Source organism: Protopterus annectens, chromosome 14.part0, assembly GCF_019279795.1.
Source record: "Protopterus annectens isolate FY-2018-M chromosome 14.part0, PAN1.0, whole genome shotgun sequence".
Lineage (NCBI taxonomy): Eukaryota > Metazoa > Chordata > Ceratodontiformes > Protopteridae > Protopterus > Protopterus annectens.
Window position 1 is genome coordinate 398,073,317 of NC_056748.1, and position 20,295 is coordinate 398,093,611.

Consider the following 20,295-nt stretch of genomic DNA (forward strand, 5'->3'; position numbering starts at 1 on the left):
CGAAGGAAGGACCAGTTGATGGAAGCTAGTTTAGAGTTAAAGGAATTGATGTTAAATGATGAAAGCTTACAGCAGTCTCTGTATATGTGGGATTTAGGTGATGATGTAGAATGTCTTTGGATATGAATGGGCAGGTGATAACTAAGGGAGTCAGGCAAGGTGCAGAGGCTGTGGTAGAGATTAGGGTCAGTAGTAAGTATCCAGTCAAAGATTGAGCTGGTGCCAGTACTTTTGTTAATACCAATGGGGGATGAGATGAGTTGTTTGAAACCATGAAGACTGATACACATATTGGGGGAGTCAGAGATGAGTTTAGTCCAGTCTATATTAACATCTCCCAGAATTATAGTTTTGTAGAAAATGTTGTCAGTAAGCCATGCAAGAATATTTTCAAGGACAGGAATGTTATTGCCTGGTGGGATGTAAATTGAGGCAATGGCAAACATTTTGTGGGAGTTCAGGTGACAATTTAGTATGAGAAGTTCAGCAGGGGGAAAACAAGGTAGTGGTGTTTGTAGGGGGGAGATTAAGTATATCAGAATAGATTATTGCTACCCACCACCTTTTCTTGTCTCTCTATCTAACCTGAATATGTTGTAGCCTGGGGGTAGGATTTCATTGTTAGGTATATGAGGTTTTAACCAGGTTTCAGTTAAGATATGAGGAGAATGTTGGGGTATCCAGCAGTGTAGGTCTGTGGTTTTATTAATGAGATTTTTAATAGAGAAGAGGTCTAGGGATTTGTGAGTGGAGCAGTGAGGTGTAGGGGGTAGGAGGGGGTGGGGAGGGAGGTAAGCTGGGGTTGAATGTAGGGGGAGAAGGTCCTGGGTTGGGGTGCATGTCTCCAACTTGGAGGAGAGACATTTTAGAGGCTGTATGGTGGTGAGTGGTTTTGGTTTTGGAGTAGTATTTTAAATTTGCCATTTGGGTGGGAGTTGAGATTTTTCAACTTGTAAAAATGAAAATGGGAGGTGGCAAAGGGTAATGGGGAGATGAAGAAGGAGTATGTTTTATCATGATTATAGCAGGGGTATAAGAGTTGGGGAGGTGTGTGAAAAGTGTAGCATGATGTTATAAGAGGATAGTTGTGTAAGGAAAAGAAGAAATAGGATTAAAAGGTATGAGTGGGATATTATCACTGGAGTGTGAGGGGAGTGGCAAGGTTATCAGTAATGCTGGAATTAATTAGTATGTAGTTGGAAGAAGGGGAGGGTTGAAATGTGGATGGGTTTATAGATATGACTAAATGGATGACTTGGAGGGGAGGGGTGTGGTTTAAAAAGGATAGAGTATAAATCAGACGAAGGCAGGGGTGGGTGGGAATGGGGGTAGGGCAGGCAAGCAAAGTGAGCCCGAGCACAACAGGTTGAGCCTAAGACAAATGCTGCAGGTCTGTCAGAAACAATTAGAAAGGTAAGCTTATATGTTTAAAAAGGCAAATAACTAAGAAGTGCTACCAGAGAAAAAGGCAACTGAAGTACAGAAGTACCTTTATGGCACAGAATGAGGGAGAGAATAAAAATAAAACCAAGGAGGATAGGAGAGAAGTACTAGTTTGGGAAGAGAAAACAAACAAAGTAGCAAGGAAGAGATATAAGTAGAGAGCATGGGAATCAGCAAGGGGGGACAGGTTCCAAAGAAAAACAGCATAATAGATAAACCTGGGCAGATATAGGAGATAATAGAGATAAAGACAAAGATAGGGTTCCAGATAAATAGATAAAAGTGGGGGACAGCTATTGCAGGTATAGGAAAGAGGGAGGAAAAAAAGGGGGGGTTAGGTCAAGAGAGAGTTGCAGCAGGAAATTCACTGGAGAGCGAATATACAAACAAAAAAATGCAGCCTGGCGATGTGGTGCAGAGTCGAGGGCAAGGCAAGACAGCACTGTTTTAGCAAGGAAAACCAAACAAATAGAGATGTACATTGTTTTAGATAATAAAAAGATGGGTCAGGCTGTTAGGCATGTTGCAGGTCTCAAATACAGGTCTGGCAGGGAGGTAGAGTGATTTTCGTCTTGACACATTGAAAGTGGCAAGGGTGAGGGATATGGTGGGGTAATCAACCTTCATGCCCATGTATCTTATTTATCTGCTGATTAAGGTTTAATTCCTTTAACCAGGTATTTAAGGTATTATTTCTTCTGTGAAGAAATAGGTCAAAGAAGGTTAGATATTTCATGGCTTAAAAGGCTAGACATAGATCTCCAATATGTCTATAAAAGACTTAGTACATAGAAAGGGCTGACAGTCTATCCTGATAACTAAGAGTTTTGAGGCCACTGCTCTTTTTAGTTATGCACGTGTGAGAGCTTTCAAGTTGAGTGACACAATTAGAAAAAATGCATGCTAAAAGGTACATTGCTTTTGATAATGGATCTGATGAGATATTAATCAATATCATGGAGATATAAGATGAGTTTATTGGTTGGTTTTGATTTTCCAAAGTATGATCTTTTAATAACCAAAGAAAGTTATTATTAGTTATATTGTGGCATGCATATATTTAATGATTAGATTTTCAACAAATACTCTCTTGTACGTCTTTCAATTGGCATTGTAATTATTTGTCCAGACACTTGTTATGATTGAGGATAAGGAATACAATTCTGGATCAGGTAATCCAATCCCCCTAGAAGACCAATTTCTTAAATGATAAAGAACCAATCTGGGTTTATTGGGATACTAAACAAAACTAAGAATTAAGGAATTAAATTCTCTTAAATATGTTTGGGAAGAGATAGAGATTGTATTATATATAATATTTTGGTAATATGATCATTTTTATTAAAGAAAATCTCTCTCCCATCAAGAACAGGAATTTATTCCATTTACTAATTAGATTTGTATGATATGTTTTCTGTTAAAATTATTCCTATTTAATTTTATCTTTTACAATATATTTAGAAAATCTTTCCTCCATATCATATATATTGGAATTTATACATAACATTTTTGTTTTGTCTTCATTAAATTCTTACTTTGAAAAGTTTCAATAGCCTCAGAGAGAGCATTAAGAAATATTTTTATCTTTCAATGTCAAAAGTATATCACCAGCAAACAAAAGTATTTTCGAGTTTAGGTTGTAATTTAATTGTATTCCTTTAATATCTGGTTTTGACCTTAGGTAATTCACAAATTGTTCATAATTAAAGAAAAAAGCAAAGGTGACAATGGACAATCTTGCTTTGCTCCTTTGGCAATCAAGATTGATTCCGAGACACAAGAGTTTATTTTTATATAGGCTAAGGAATTATCGTGAAGAAAATGCTGTTGATGTCTAAGTTTATTAAAGTTAAATTATCTTTTATATTATTAGCATAATCAATTACAGTTAGTATTCTTTTAATATTACCATAAGTACCCCTATTTTTTATAAACCCAATTTGATCGTTGTTAATTAAATATGGGAAAAAATGTTCAATTCTATTAGCAAGTATAGTCATGAATATTTTGTAATCAACATTTAATAATGAAATGGGCCCATAAGAAGAACATTTGGGCTTTTGTTTTCAAAATTGGAGATATAAGTGTACAGTATATTTCCATAAAGGCAAAACCATTGTTAAATCTTTAATTGAAAAAGATGAAGTAAAATGTTTAAAGCATCGTTAGGTATAGCTTTCTAAAGTTCTGATGTTATGCCATAATTGCTCAGAGCTTTATTAGGTTTTAATTTATTAATTTGATTTTTAATTTCTGACAACAGTATGGGTCTGTTAATTTCAATTGTTCATCTGCCAATTTATTTTTAGCATATTTCTTAAAACTTTTGATTGTATAATTTGAATCCATTACCGGATTAAAGTGCTTAATTTTACTAAACTGGATTCTAACTTCCCTTAGAATATCTTCTATTGGTGTGAATTTTTACTTTCTACTGGCTGAGTATAGCTCTTTGATATGATTAGTTTTAATAATCATTTTGTTCTAGAGGCTACTTTATGCATGAATTTTGGATTTATAGAGAAGTTTAATTTAATCTTTTCTAGATTTTTTAGTTTTATGGTTTAAAATTTCTATATACTTATTTAATAATTTATTAATTTCTTTCATCAAAATATTGTTTTGACTTTCTATTTTAAGTTTGTCAGTTTTTCCCTGTACCTCAGTTAAATCTTTATCCTATTGCTTCTTCTTTAAAGCACACCAATTCATAATTTTACCATTTAAATAAGATTTTAGAGCATCCCATATTTTATATATATATATATATATATATATATATATATATATATATATATATAAAATGCATCTTTAGTACTATTACATTGAAATCAACTTATTAAAGCATTCCTTGAAGTCTTTTACCTTGGTTATATACGCTGGTATTCTTTTAATGTGGATATTATGTTTAAAAATGAATACAAATGTTATGGTATCATGATCAGAAAGTGGACATGAGACTAACTTTACCAAGACTCGTAGTTAAATCATTGGAAACAAATCATCAATTCTTGATTGTGTTCTGTATCCGCCCCCCTCCAACCCACACCTTCAACTAGTAATTTCACCACTGCCTTCTCTTTTTCTCCTGTACCTACCTCCAACATAAAAGAATTCTTAACTAACTTAAGCCCACCAAATTAGCAGCAGACAACCTCCCAAGTGAATACCTACAGATCGCAGCTGATGCTCTGGCCTACCCAGTATCCATCTTGATTAACCGATCTCTGTCAGAAAGTTACATTCCCACAGTATGGAAAATATCACATATAATTTCCCTCCACAAAGGCGGCCCCTCCGCAGAACTAACCAACTACCACCCCATAGATATTCTCTCTCCACTCTCCAAAATACTAGAGAGATGCATTCACTCTCAGGTCTCAGACTACCTCCTTACTAACAACCTCCTTTCCAATACTCAGCATGGTTTCTGACCAAACCATAACACCACCACTGCCTTACTCTCCTTTACTAACACTATCCTTCAGCATAAAAACAATGGCTATCTCTCCTCTGCTACTTTCCTAGACCTATCTAAAGCATTTGACATGGTCCCACATAAACAACTCATCTCTGTCCTCAATAACCTATCCTTCTCTCAATCAGTCACCAACTGGTTTCAGAGTTACCTGCCTGACTGCCAACAATCCGTTGTATGGCAGAATGACATATCTCCCCCAACTACCTGTCTCTATAGGGGTTCCCCAAGGATCCATCCTTGGACCCCTACTCTTCTCTGTTTACACCAATAATCTAGCCTCTGCCACCAAACATGGCACACTCATACAATATGCAGATGACTCAACCATCATCTGCTCAGCCCAGTCCCTACCCAAACTGCAAAAAGTCACACAGGAAGCCTTTTCCTCTGTTGAAACTTGGTTATCCGATGCCCAATTAATACTCAACCCAAACAAAACTAAACTACTGACATATCCATGACCATAAAAAAGTCCACAAAAAACTAGGAGCATTATACAGAAATAAGCAATTTCTCACCAAAGCAGCAAATATTTCAGAAGCAAATTCCCACCTTATCTCCACCTACTTTATGCCTCTCCAATATATACCAACCTAAGGCAATGCGATCTAAACAAGCTAGAGACCTGCTACAACAAAATCGCCAAATTCACCAGAGGGGCATCCTACCATAGTCACCATTGTCTCTCACTTGCTGAACTGGGCTGGCTTGAACTCCCTCACCTCCTTCAATGGTATCAACTCACCCACAAACTAGTAAACCATCCACTAAATGTCCCATCCCTACAGAATCTACTCCAACCCTATCACACCACCAGACCACTAAGATCCAGCAACAAAAATCACTTGCAGATCACTAAAGCCAATAACTTTGCTATTGAAGCACTATTCTCATGCACCATGGCCAAATTATGGAACTCCCTCCCACCAACAGTTACCTCCATACCATCATGCACCCACTTCAAAACTTTACTAAAAGTGCACCTAAAAACATGCTGGCTATGCCCTTGCAACTCCCACTCTAATATCACCCATGCCATCCAACCACTACCTTTCTTTCCACCCCACTAACTACCTTGAAAGCTCAGATGCTCATAAGCCTACTACTTATTATACAGCAGGAACTTCTTATTGTAACAATTGTTAATATCTGTTATGTACTTCACAGATAAAGATTTTAGTTGTCTACTGATGTACTATGTTCTTCATCTGTAACTATGTTTGTCATTAATTGCTATGTTATTCAAATTGTTAATCGTTATGTAAATCCAACGTAATTACTGTCTGTATATTTTAACTGTGGAGCTTTTCTCCCCAGGCCTCCACTGAAAATGGACCTATTTCCAGTCGGACACTCCCGGTCAACAAATGTAAATAAATAAATAACTAAATGTATTGAGAAATGTGTTAAAGTGAATCAGAGACAGATAATTCATTAACATCTCTTACATTAAGTAAATTAAGGAAATTTACTAATGCCTTGACTGAAGCTGATATTCTACACTTCCCTGTGGTATTCATATCCCTCTCATTTAATATACAATTAAAATCTGCTACCAAAATTAAGCTACCATTTAAATGCTGAATGACATGGTGCACTTTTCTGATGTCAGAATAGTGTATAACAAAGTTCATCTTTTTTCCTGAACTCCAAGAGTAATCACCACATTCCAAGTACTATATAACTAGCATTAGTTTTCTTTTCAGTATTAACCCCATGACATGGGAGTTCATGAATTGCAAACATATAACAATAGTCAAAGGCATGCTTTTAATTTCTTGAGGATGGATTGGGTGGAGTTTAGAAGGAACTGTACTGGGTTTGCTGCTGGGCTTGTAAACAAATGACCAACGCATCTTACTGTTGTGACATATGTGGAAGGAAACTATTTACATCAAATCTAAATGAGTTGGATGTTAATTCAGCATACCAAGTTTTTATTTTAAATACCTTTATTAAATTATCACTTGTGACATAGGCAAAATGACATTTATGTACAAGAAAACCATATTAACTTGTTCACAGTTGCAAACATTATACATCACATATATTCTTTTGTACACTCTAATCAATCCAACATTACATAAATTGGTCAGTTCCTGTCTTCCCTTAAACCTCATTTTTCCTTCAAAACATTTTTCTGCATATATTGTTTCCACAGTTTCCATTTTTCCTGTGTAATTTGCTCCTACCCTTTTTGAAAGATCCCATTTCAGTTATCTTATCCTTGATACAGTATTCACAACTAGAAATACAGTTTTAGACTTTGATTTCCATTTTCTAGTAATTGCTTTTTTGGCAGCCAACAGAATTAAACTGAGCAAGGCCTTACTATGTCAAGGCAATTCAGATCCTGTATCCCAGCTCAAAAAATAATTTCCTTAGTTATATCCATTTGCTGGAATATCTGGTTCTTCTGAATCACCATTGTTCTATTTATGTTGTCAAATGTTTGACTTCCCTCGACAAAACTACATTAATTCATAACTATCAATTTTGGCAATACCTTTGTCTTTCTTTTAGCATTATAGACATAAACACTTTATAATCATGGTTTAAAATTGAGATGGACCTACATGAAGCTGGATCTGATTTTTTTTTACTGACTTTAGGTACTGCAGCCACCACAGTCTCTTTACCAGAATAATTGGTGGTTCCCCTTCTATTAAATTGCTGTTAAACGAAACCTTCCAGATTTTTATCGCTTTCTTCCCTACTAGCTTCCAAAGTTCCAAAGGAATACCATCTATTCCAGGAGTTTTCCTACAGATTGGTTATATATTATTGTTTTCATCACATGCATCTGGAGCATTTCTCCCCGGGCCTCTGCTGAAAATTGGCTTTGTTCCAAGTAAGACTTTCCCAGTTAACGAATGTTAAATAAATAAAAATCAATCAATCACATCTTCTCCTATCATAGCTGTTAATTATTGAGACCCATAGACCTCTAACCTTGTTGCATTTAGGTCTTCCATAAATATTTCCATTTGTGCTTTTTTTTATTTTCACATTTCTGTGCTTTATACAAATTTTCATAAAATTTCCAAAAAAATCTCTAATACAGGATCTGTGGTTATTTTTCTTGTTATGGGCTACCTAAATTTGGCAACAACCCTTTCTACTTACTATTGCCTATGTTGTTCTGCTAAAAGTGTTTGTGCTCTGGAGTCATTATCAAAACACAGTTGCTTAGCAGCAATCTTTCTAAAGTGAGGCATATTATCCAGGTACTCCCTTATTTTTTTCTTTAGCACACTGCAGTTGCTTCGCTTCTTGTTCTGTGATATTCCCTTATTCTGAAATACTTTGTTCTTTGTCAGACTCTCAGAATAAGTCTTGCTACATCTTAACCATCTCTTTTTCATTCTTTTATACCCTATTTTTAAACTCTACTTTCATTTTATCCAACTCACTAGCTATAACTCCTGAAGTAATTTCTATCTTTCCTAATAACTCCCAAGTAATTTTTACTACCCATTCCTTAAATTTATCTTTAGTAAGTAGGTGGGGAAGTGCCAGTGTCTCATTCTTAAGTCATTACCTTGCATTTTTATTTTTGTTACTACTGGCACATGATCTGAAATAGTTAGTGGATGTTTGTCAAAGTTTGCAGTTAAATGCACATGTTCCTGTGAAATATAATGTCTTGTCCAGCCCAGTTACTGTACCTCAGAGAATAATACATACATTCAGAACAATAAAGGCTGTCTTCCACCAGTATATAAATTTCCTTGTAACCTTGTAACCTTGTAATCTAATCTATCAAAAAAATAAAATACCTTTATATATATATATATATATATATATATATATATATATATATATATATATATATATATAGGTATGTCTCCCTAGGAAACATATACTAAATGCATATATGTATTATTATGCATATGTACACAAACATGTACATCTAATGGACGTCACCTACTAATCTGGGGTCCTCCAACTTACATATTATTAGTGGGTAAATTCTTATTTACTTTTTATGTTGTACCTTTTTGGGTCTTCTGAGAGCAATTTTAAGGCTGGGGTTATAGAGATATGGTCATTCAAGCCTTTCCCACTACATACTGTTGTATCTTTTTTTCTCTTAAGGTCATATCTATACTTGGAATCCTAACTTCTTTTAACCCTTCTATAAAGGGGCATTGTGTACATCTCTCACACTTAAAAGTACCATATTTGAAAACAGTTCCCCCTACACTTGTTTATCTATCTCATTTTTACATTGCGCCATCATACTTTCATTGTTTTTTATCATGGCTTTTAATATGGCCAAACCACATTCATTTAAAATATCACTGATTACTTTGAAAAATTCTATATCAACAACGGTATTATTCAGGAACTTATTGATCCTAAGTCCCTTAGGTACAATTTTGTCATTTAAACATTTATTAAAATACCAGTTGTCAGCTGCTAAAGTTTTGTACCTAGTCAAAAGTGTTTTAAAAGTCTTACATTTGTTCTTATAGGTCGTGTTATCAAGCTGATCTCTCCCTTCGCATTTATCAGCTTTACTAAAGGATTTGTCTAACCATAAATTAAAGTCCACATTCGCATAATAGTTATTCCTGCTAGCCTCGTTGTGTTCACTCCCAGTTCTCCTGGTTTGTCGACTAACGGCCTCACCTCCTCTAATTGCTGTATTTTCCTGGACCTGCTCCTCTCTCCTCGTCGCTCGGTTAGGTTCACTTCTAGCGTCTGACGTCATCTCGGCCTCGATCATTGTCCTCAGACTGCTTTGTGCGCATGGTAATTCTGCTCCTGAATCAGGAAGTAGGTTATCATTTTGCGAATAGTTCTGTATTATCCTGATTAGTTCATTCAACAGGGTGCTGTTATTCATTGTGCAGAGAATCCTCGGAACCAGAACAATGCCACAAAAACCAATAACCACAAAAAAGATTTTCACCTCAAAAAATAAAAATAAGGCGTAGTTCCAGGACAATAAAGGCTGTCTTCCACCAGTATATAAATTTCCTTCCACAGATGTTTCATAAAAAGTAAACTATTCGACTCCTGTTTCAAGAATTAAATCCACGATGTTGTAGTAAACCACTTTAATATAAAAAAACTTAAACAACAAAAATGTTTTACACATATTAAGCGCTTTCATCTCTCCATGGAGACTTCATCAGAATCATCTAGTAACCTTTCTGGAAACATTTTATATCTTTACATTCACTATCATTGGTTGGCCATTTAATACTTCAATAATCCAATTATTCAGTTATATAATCATGCTAATGTTTCACTTCAAACCTTCAGGTCTTTTTTTGAAAAAAACTTTAGTAGAAACATATGCCATACATTTACAAGTTTACAAGAATATACATAGTCTTCCAAGATGTATATACCACCACATAGTAAAAACATTTAAAGAACCTTGTAATTTAATCTATCAAAAAATGTTTAATAATAAATGTAAAATATAAATAAAATACCTTTTTGTGTATATATATATATATATATATATATATATATATATATATATATATATATATATATATATATAGGTAGGTATGTCTCCCTAGGAGACATATACTAAATGCATATATGTATTATTATGTATATGTTCACGAATATGTACATCTAATGGACGTCACCTACTAATCTGGGTTCCTCCAACTTACATATTATTAGTGGGTAAATTCTTATTTACTTTTTATTTTGTGCCTTTTTTGGGTCTTCTGAGAGCAATTTTAAGGCTGGGGTTATAGAGATATGGTCATTCAAGCCTTTCCCACTACATGCATCCAGCCTGAGTTGCCACATCATTTCTCTAAATTCTAACTTAGTTTCCCAGTCACCTCCTCTTTCAAAATGCTCCACCTCCTCAAGTACCCAAAACCTGAAGTCAGCCTCTTTACATGACAATATATGTCTATATAAAGCATTGTTCTCATTTTTCTTGTTAATATCTCTCAGGTGTTCATATATTCTTACTCTAAGGTGGCATTCTGTTTTACCTACATAATACCCCCAGCAGGTTTTACAGTATGCCAAGTAGACAACCCCCTTCGAGTAACAACTGTTGTATCTTTTTGCTCTTAAGGTCATATCTATACTTGGAATCCTAACTTCTTTTAACCCTTCTATAAAGGGGCATTGTGTACATCTCCCACACTTAAAAGTACCATATTTGAAAACAGTTCCCCTACACTTGTTTTCTTATTCATCTTTAAAATATTTTTTAAATTTTTTATTTCTTCTAAAACTATATCTTAAGGTGTTCTGAAAAACACTCACCCTTGTTGGTATGGTACTGAACACCCCCCAAATTTCATTTATACATTTCTTTAATCATCCTATTGCATTGTAATAAGTCAGTGTTAAATACGGTAACTATATCTTCCTATTGTCACTGTCAGCTTTTCTTTTTTCATCCCTCGGAGTTCCTTTGTTGGTTACTAATGGTACATATATAGTTCCCCATCTCTGTGTAACATATTATTTGATGGGTTCAATTAACTCATCCGGGTATCCCCTTTCATGAAACATTTTTTGCACATTTCTGATTTCTTCCAAGAACTCTTTTCTATCCGATGTCATCCTTGCTATCCTAATCATCTGACCCTTTAATATATTCATTTTGAAATGGTAAGGGTAGCCACTCTCATAATGGAGGTATGCATTGGAATAACGTTCCTTTCTGTATATACTAGACTTATAGGTGTTATTACTATGATCTTTACATAGTCTAACGTCTAAATAGTGTATTTCCTCTTTACCAATCTCATGTGTGAATTGTAAAAAGCCAGTACTGTGGTTGATAAAATCCATAAATTCCATTATAATTTCATCTGGACCATCCCACAGGATGAAAATGTCATCCAAAAAGTGGTAATAACCTTTTATGTATTGGTAATATATGGATTTAAATACATACTCTTGTTCCCAATATAGCATAATAATATTAGCATAGGTAGGGGCACAGGCCGACCCCATAGCCACCCCATCCTTTTGGTGGTATAGATCACCCTGAAAAAAGATGTAATTGTATTTCAACACCAACTCCATGTTTTCCAAAACCAGTTTAAACTCATCTGCTGTTAAAAAAAACATTTCAGCTAACATTTTTTCAAACCACAGCAACCCTTCAGTATGAGGTATAACTGAAAAAAGGTCTTTTACGTCTATAGTAATAAAACTTGTTTCCTCTATATATGGACCTTTTCCAATTTTGTTAAAAAAAATCCCAAGAATCCACTATAATATGTGGGTAGTTGACATGAAATTCCTTTAATTTTGTGTCCACATATATAGCAAGCAGTTGTGTTTTTGATCCTTGAGAGGATATAATGGGTCTCATGGGTGGATTGTCTAGTGCCTTGTGTATCTTGGGAATACTGAAAATGGCTGGTATTACTGGTTTGGAGACTTTCAAAAATTTATATAAACTAATATCTATAAGTTTTTATAATAAATTGTCTTCTAATATAATATCTATTTTTTTGTAAGAAATATTAACCTCATTCCTTGAAACCAAAACATAACGGTTGTCTTTACCTAATATTTCCAAACATTCTGTTGGTATAGTCCCATTTATCCATGAGTGCAACCCCTCCCCCTTTGTCAGGTTTCATTATCCGAATTTTATCATTATCACTTAGTTCTTTTGGATGCATGTAGTGGGAAAGGCTTGAATGACCATATCTCTATAACCCCAGCCTTAAAATTGCTCTTAGAAGACCCAAAAAGGCACAACATAAAAAGTAAATAAGAATTTACCCACTAATAATATGTAAGTTGGAGGACCCCAGATTAGTAGGTGATGTCCATTAGATGTACATATTTGTGTACATATACATAATAATACATATATGCATTTAGTATATGTTTCCTAGGGAGACATACCTACCTATATATATACAAAAAGGTATTTTATTTATATTTTACATTTATTATTAAAACATTTTTTGATAGATTAGATTACAAGGTTCTTTAAATGTTTTTACTATGTGGTTGTATATACATCTTGGAAGATTATGTATATTCTTGTAAACTTGTAAATGTATGGCATATGTTTCTACTAAAGTTTTTTTTTCAAAAAAAGACCTGAAGGTTTGAAGTGAAATATTAGCATGATTATATAATTGAATAATTGGATTATTGAAGTATTTAATGGCCAACCAATGACAGTGAATGTAAAGATATAAAATGTCTCCAGAAAGGTTACTAGATGAGTCTGATGAAGTCTCCGTGGAGAGATGAAAGCGCTTAATCGGTGTAAAAAATTTTTGTTGTTTTAGTTTATTTTATATTAAAGTGGTTTACTACAACCTCATGGATTTAATTCTTGGAACAGGAGTCAAATAGTTTACTTTTTATGAAACATCTGTGGAAGGAAATTTATATACTGGTGGAACACAGCCTTTATTGTCCTGGAACTACGCATTATTATTATTTTTTGAGGTGAAAATCTTTTTTGTGGTTATTAATAATACATACATTCTCTGAGTTCCTACTACTGAATTTATGTCTTCCATAGCAAATATTTCCATAAATTTCTTCAGGAAATCTATCTCTTTTTTATATTGTCCCATCTAGTCCCCCTCTTCTGATATATCTTCACTGTTTTAAGTTAAATTCCATTTCCACACCTATGAGTAATATTCCCTGCTGAAAGCAGATTGTTTCTCCCAAAATTTAATTAAGCTCTATAATAGCAATTTTAGGTGGAATATAAATACATGCCAGTGTATTTTTTTCCCTTGCCAGTAGCCCCTTACCATTAAAAAATCTACCATCATCTTTTTTTCTCCTATTCTATCACTACTGGGGCTCCTTTAGCAATTAATATAAGTACTCCCAATTTCCTTTGTCCCTTATATTCTGCTGAATATCCATCCTAAATTCCTTTATCAAATTCAAAAGCCCAGTTCTATCCAAATGCATCCTCCTTTAGCATCGCTATTTGGACTCTGCATTTCTTAATATAATTCAGTGTTTTCTTTTATGTCTATACCTGTGACACCATTCACATTCCATGATAACATGGAAATTATCACTAAAATGATGTTATTATTCCCACCTATTATGACAGTTTTATAAATATCTAGTTCCAGCATTTGGGATACATTCACTCACTAATGTTTGGCAGGTTGATTTTTTTATGCGGTTGTTTCTTATCTCCATTTGAACCTATGTGACATTTTACAACACTTTTTGTTTTAATGAAAATCCTCAAACAAGAAAACAAACACATCCCAAGAACATTCACATAACCCGTTAACTTAATACAAATGCACAAAACTATGCACATCTTCATATAATGAAGTTTAACCCCCTTAGTTGGAACAATTGTTGTAAATAGACACCTGCAGACACAGACACTATCAGACCTAAATTTAAGATTGTCTATGATAAGATGCATTTTACTGCCTATACTCTTACTTGCACTAATTGCTGTCTCTTTTTATCTTTATTTCTCTTCCAGATGTGAAAATTAGTTTGCATGCTTTCAGAAAACCTTAACTTTTAGTCTTAAGAAAACAGTGTTCTAGCTTTTTATTGCCCTATAATCATCTTGTCTCCATGGAAACATAAGAACAAATGTAGCCCTCAGCTGTAATCTCCTAAAGACATGCTGAACATTTATTGTTAAAAGAAAACTTTATTACATTCAGTGCTCTCTTAATTGTTTCCACTTAAAACGTATTATTAGATTAAGCCAAGGATCTCAATCCAGACATTCACCAATGCAAAATTAAAAGAAAATATATCAGCTCTACAGAGATTATGATCTGTGTACTTTAACACCCACCCCCACCTCAACAATCCTAGATTACAGCCTATTAACTTAATCATGCTTTTGCCCAGCATTTTTATCTTTTTTTTGGCATTGTAATGCCTGCATTACTTAACACTAAGGAATGGAAGAAGAAGAAGAAAAAAAAGAGAAGGGTCATCAGTTTACTTTAATATCTTTATTACATACAATTACTGAAAATACTTTACTGTATAACATGCAATTTATATCATGAAAAGTTTTATAGAAATGCTGTTCAGAACACAAACTGCTTAACTTAGTTACTTTTTTCATTTTTCTTCCCTTCCCCTTAACGTCTTTCCAAACATTAATAACATGAAGTGAGGCAAATGCTTTTCAGTCCCGCACAAGTTTAACAAAGTCAACAAAAATTATTTTTTCCACTTTTTCTTGTACAGGCCATATTTCACAAATGTGTTTGGTGATTTATTATCTTATATTTATTCACTAATTTCTGTGTTGGTGGTCTATTCCTGCTCACTTCTTTCTCCCAACTCCAGATTCCAGTTCAATTACAAGGTACTCCTGATTTTTCTAGGCAACTCCTGTGCTTTTCTGTGTCTCCCAAGCATTTTCCCCTGGAATACTTGAAAATGTTTCACTGGCAAAGTCTCTCTAGGAACGTTTGTACCAGAAGAATGAGAAGTAAGGTCCCCTTCTGTTTGATGGCTTAGTTTTTGTTGGACAAACTTTTGTATTTCCTTCTTTGATCTGTTCTGCATCAAAAAAATGAAAATATTCTGAAGACAGCTGGAGTCATCAGCTTGAATCTTGCATGTACTTCTCAACATGATTGCTGGAATAAATTTGCTTCTCTTTTGCCTGGTGAACAGTGAATAATCATTTTCTACAAACACTCTACTCTTTCCAACTTTCAATAATTTGCCCTTCTGCACAGTTTTACCAGGATCAACTCTTTCTGCTGCTGGTAGTATTACATCTTCACTAATGGGTCTACTTTGTATTATTGAACTGTCAATTACCCGTAAATCATATCCATGAGACAACTTCACCCAAAACTTTATTTTAACAAAAACCTGAAATTAACCACATGGCCACCAAAAAAACAAAAGGAAGGAAATCAAACCTACCCAAGTGGGGAGGCTGCACCCCCAGCACCCCCCCAACTAAATATAACAACTCTGAGATTGCACTATAGTGGGGGAAAGGGCAAAGTTTACCATGGTGGCTAAGTGGTTAGTTTCTCAGAGTAAAACTCTGGTGATCTGGGTTTTCATTAAAATAAAGTTTTCTGTATTGTCTCATGGATGGGACTTTTGGGTAAGTGAAATTTCAATAATAACAGGTAGACCCTTACTAATACAGGCCTTGGCTGGTTTCTCATGGCCAGGGTTGGACCATACACATGATGTGCCCTTTCAATGAATAAATCCTGCTGTGGAATACTAATCCAGTTAGTTATTTGTATCTTTATAAAATGAATACGGTCTGTTCATTCCAGTTTGTCTGGTACAGCAGAAAATCTCAGGTATTCACTATGAACTCTGTCCTCTAAGTCTACCATTTTTGAAGCATCTCTTCTTGAGCAGCCTCATACACAGACAGCCTTTACTTCATTTTGACTTCTGATTTTTGAAGTTTTATCAGTTCTTCTGAATATCTATTTAAATCTTTCTCCATTTTTCCAGTCTTTTATTACTTGAGTCGATATACTCATTCAATATTTCATTTATTTTAATTAACTGTGAGCACATTCCATTTATTTTTTCCTTTAGGTTACTGGAAGCCATATCTTGTACCAAAGCCAGCGCTTGAACTGTTTTATGCAGAACAGCTGCAGGATTCTTCTCAGTGTTTTATCTTCACCTTTACCAGTTGATTTTTATCAGGCTCTCTAGGTTTCTTCTTTGAATCCAGGAAGTATACTTTCTAGCTGGTAACTGAATTTATTAAACATGGCAGCGTTTCTGGCTCTTATCTTTTAGTTTCTTTTTTCATACTGGGAGAGCTGAAGTTAAGCTGCTGATCAGTGTGCAGCCATCTTGGAAGTGCTCCACAGGTGGTTTGGAGAGGTTATTAATATAGGTATGTTTTAAATGGTTCACATTATCAAACAAATATTCCTGCCCACCTTGCTGAGAATAACTTGGAAGGTAAATGAATCATTTATTGTTCTGACAACCTTTTCTTAATACATATTTTCAGCACAACTGGTCTGATACTAGTGTACTGAAGAAAAAAAATAGCATTTCATTCTGCAGAATCACTTAGCTGCGAAGTTTCACTTGGATGAAAATCATTCTTATATGCTTTACACAACTGGTCTGATACTAGTGTACTGAAGAAAAAAATAGCATTTCATTCTGCAGAATCACCTAGCTGCGAAGTTTCACTTGGATGAAAATCATTCTTATATACATTACTCAATTTGCTTAACTATTCTGCTATCAGTGTCTGGATATATAAACAGGGATATGTTGCTAAACTTGACTGTGCAGTCAACAGTGCACATTGTCAATAGTAAAAAGCAAAACAAGCAAAAAAATGTATATATATTTTTTGAGGGAAAGGCATCCCTACAACCCCTACATCTTGATATATGCTAATTCCAGGTTCACACAATATTGGTAAGGATAATCTTCCTCTTCCCACCAACTTGAGATCACACTATTTTCAGCAGCTCTTTTTTGTTGAAACACAGGAGCTAATGAAACTAAATATACAGTTCTTGGTTCAATGCAAAGTGGCATGACAAGCAGCAAGGAAACCATTGTTAATTGGCATGTGATAATTTATTTACAGCAATGTTTAATAATAACATACACTCATATACCAAACTGTAGCTAGATGGCAAAGGTCTCTGCTGGATAGACATTTTTCTATGACATCCTTGTGAGACCATGTATTTTCTCTGATAGCTCCATGCTAACAATTCAGGACTCAAATTCTGCTATGGATGAGAGCTAATAAGAAAACATAGTAAAATTGCAAATGATATGATGTGCTGATAACCTGGGTATGCATTGTGGCATTTCTTCATATTCAGAAGAAAGGTGTTTGTACTTGGTAGTAGGCTGGGATGCAATACATGTGTCATCCTTAGCATATTTAATCAACTTGTTCTTAACTTGTTGAATGTGAATGAAAATTAGGAAATATAAGGAGACAGATATTTGTTTGTTTAGTTATTTTATGACTGGTTCATAGACTGATTCACTGCACTTTTTCAGCTACAACATAGGAAATAATAGAGGGATATTATATAGAGAACTTCCTAAAATACTACATAAACATAACAGAAATGTAGTCAGTTGTCATGGTAGAGAGAGATGGTATTCTTACTGCAGCCTCTATGATCTGAGTTTGGCTAAATAGTCTGGAGAAGCTGTTTGGTGTAGTACTGGGGGCAATGTCATCTCTCTCATTCAAGAGTGAGGAAGGTAGCAAGGTCCACTGCCTGGGTGTCACCTAATACAGAGTTAGTCTCTCCAACAGGAATGGCTGACGGATAACCTCATAGGTCTGCCAAGTTGTGCACTGCACTTTAGCTTAGGTTTAGCAGGTTGAGTATAAATCAACTGGCTAATCTGTAAAGGCTGTTCAGCTCATGACTTGTCCCATGTCCTGCTTTGGTATGCAATACTTTATAAAGTAGTAGTCCACAGGGGCAGTGCAGGCTAGGTGGTCAAGTTGGGTGCAAAAATTAAAAATATATATTTATTCAGATCATCAGGCATCCCTTAATTTGGGTGTTTGACCTTTAGGCAATAACAGCTTTTGTTTATGTGGCCATTAAGTCTTGTCCTGAATCTGGCCAGTGATGTTTGACAGTAACATTTCATCATACTGACCACAAAGACCTTATTGTTAGGGTCTGGCATGTTAAGGGGCAGAGGAGAAAAGAAATAGCTGAGTGTTCCAGCTAGGTTAGTATTGGGAAGTGCACAGAAACTTGAGTAATAGTGAAACAACTTTAGAAGCCTGAAAATTTGTTTTCTTAAAGGGGTTTCGAAGATTTATTGACTGGCAGACAGTTGGTTTTGATAAGCGTGCTACAATGATGTTTATACTGCAGAAACACACAATGAATTAGCAGACTCTACTTAGTAAGGTCCTATAAGTATTAACTGATACTCAAGTGGTATTTACATTAGCCACAATACAGCAGGTATTCATAGCTCTCAATCAGTCAGGGACAAATTTCAACAGAATCAGGGACAATTCTAAAATATCAGTGATATGAACTTGAGAGATTGACAGTAAAATAATGTGAATTACTATACATTTTCTGAAGTAATAGAAGTCTATAACTCTAATTATTGTAATTTATTAAACGTAATCCACCACCTTTTCTCCAAAAGTCCCCAGTTTTAGGGGGGATTAAGAGGGACAGACAAGATTTGAATCAAAATCAGGGGCGCTCCTGAAAATAAGGGATAATTGAGCGGTATGGGTACATTATCTGCAATACAATATAGTGAAGGAATATAGTGTGTATGAGGAACCACCCTTAAATAACTCTTGATGTGAGTACAGTTGTGAAAGAAAATTTCAGGCTGTCAAATGTGACTAGTTTCATCTGTAGTTTATCAAAGACAATGTGGAAAAAGGGAATGATCCAGCCCCAGAGTTACTTATTTGAGAGAGGACACTTTTGATATTAATGGAAAATGGAGTCTTGACCTTTCTGTGGGGAAATGATGTTCTTCATTTTTGCGAAGGTACATCCTTTGTTTTTTTTTTTTTTCTGTAACTACTATAGTTTTACATTCTGAAAACTATGAATCAATTTACTCAGTTTCATAAGACATAGTTGCATTTACTTGATCAGGGAAAAAAGGCATAAATGGAGTAAGAATATTAACACAGAGGCCAGTTCAGAGTCCTGGATAATCAAGTCTAGGATTAATACAGAGGAGTCAAAAGGGGTACAAAGGGCAGATGCCTGAGGAGCTCCTGAGAGCATTGCGGCCTATTTTAAATAGTAGTCCTATACCAGAATTCTTCATAATCTCTGACTATGGTACAGTTAAACTAGGAACAGGCAGCTATGTTGCAGTAAATACAGCTGAAGCTCAGCAAGTTTTAATTGATGTCATAGTGAGTGAGCAGCTTCGGTTAGATCAGCCTCTGTTAGATTTTCCTGTTCCATGTTTCTGTACATGTCATTTTTCAGAGAGGAAGGCTGCAGTGGTGCTGTTTTATGGCTTTAAGCCATGCTGCTCTTTGCAAAAAAAGACAAACAGTGGAGATTTGGCTAATAAGATGCAAGTCAGTGAGAGATTCTAACAATTTTGCAGGATGTGGCATTACTAAAAAAAGTTAGTAGTGCTTTAGAAAGCTTAGGAAATGTGGTTCACTTACAATTGTCCAGGACTGTTCCATAGTTTGGACAGTTTATCAGGAATTTGAAATCTTTTATGAAAATTCTCCTAGAAGTGACTGAAAGGATGGTTACTCCATTAACTGGGTGAATTGAGAGTAGACATAGAGGGAAAGGCTTAGAAAGTATTTATTAGAAAGCTTTACAACATTGTAGGGGCCTGAACATTAGCTACCTTCCACTTCTGTGAAAGGGTACTGGTGAGACTGAGTTTAGTTTCTCTGATTTCCCAATTTGGGGTGCTTGTTT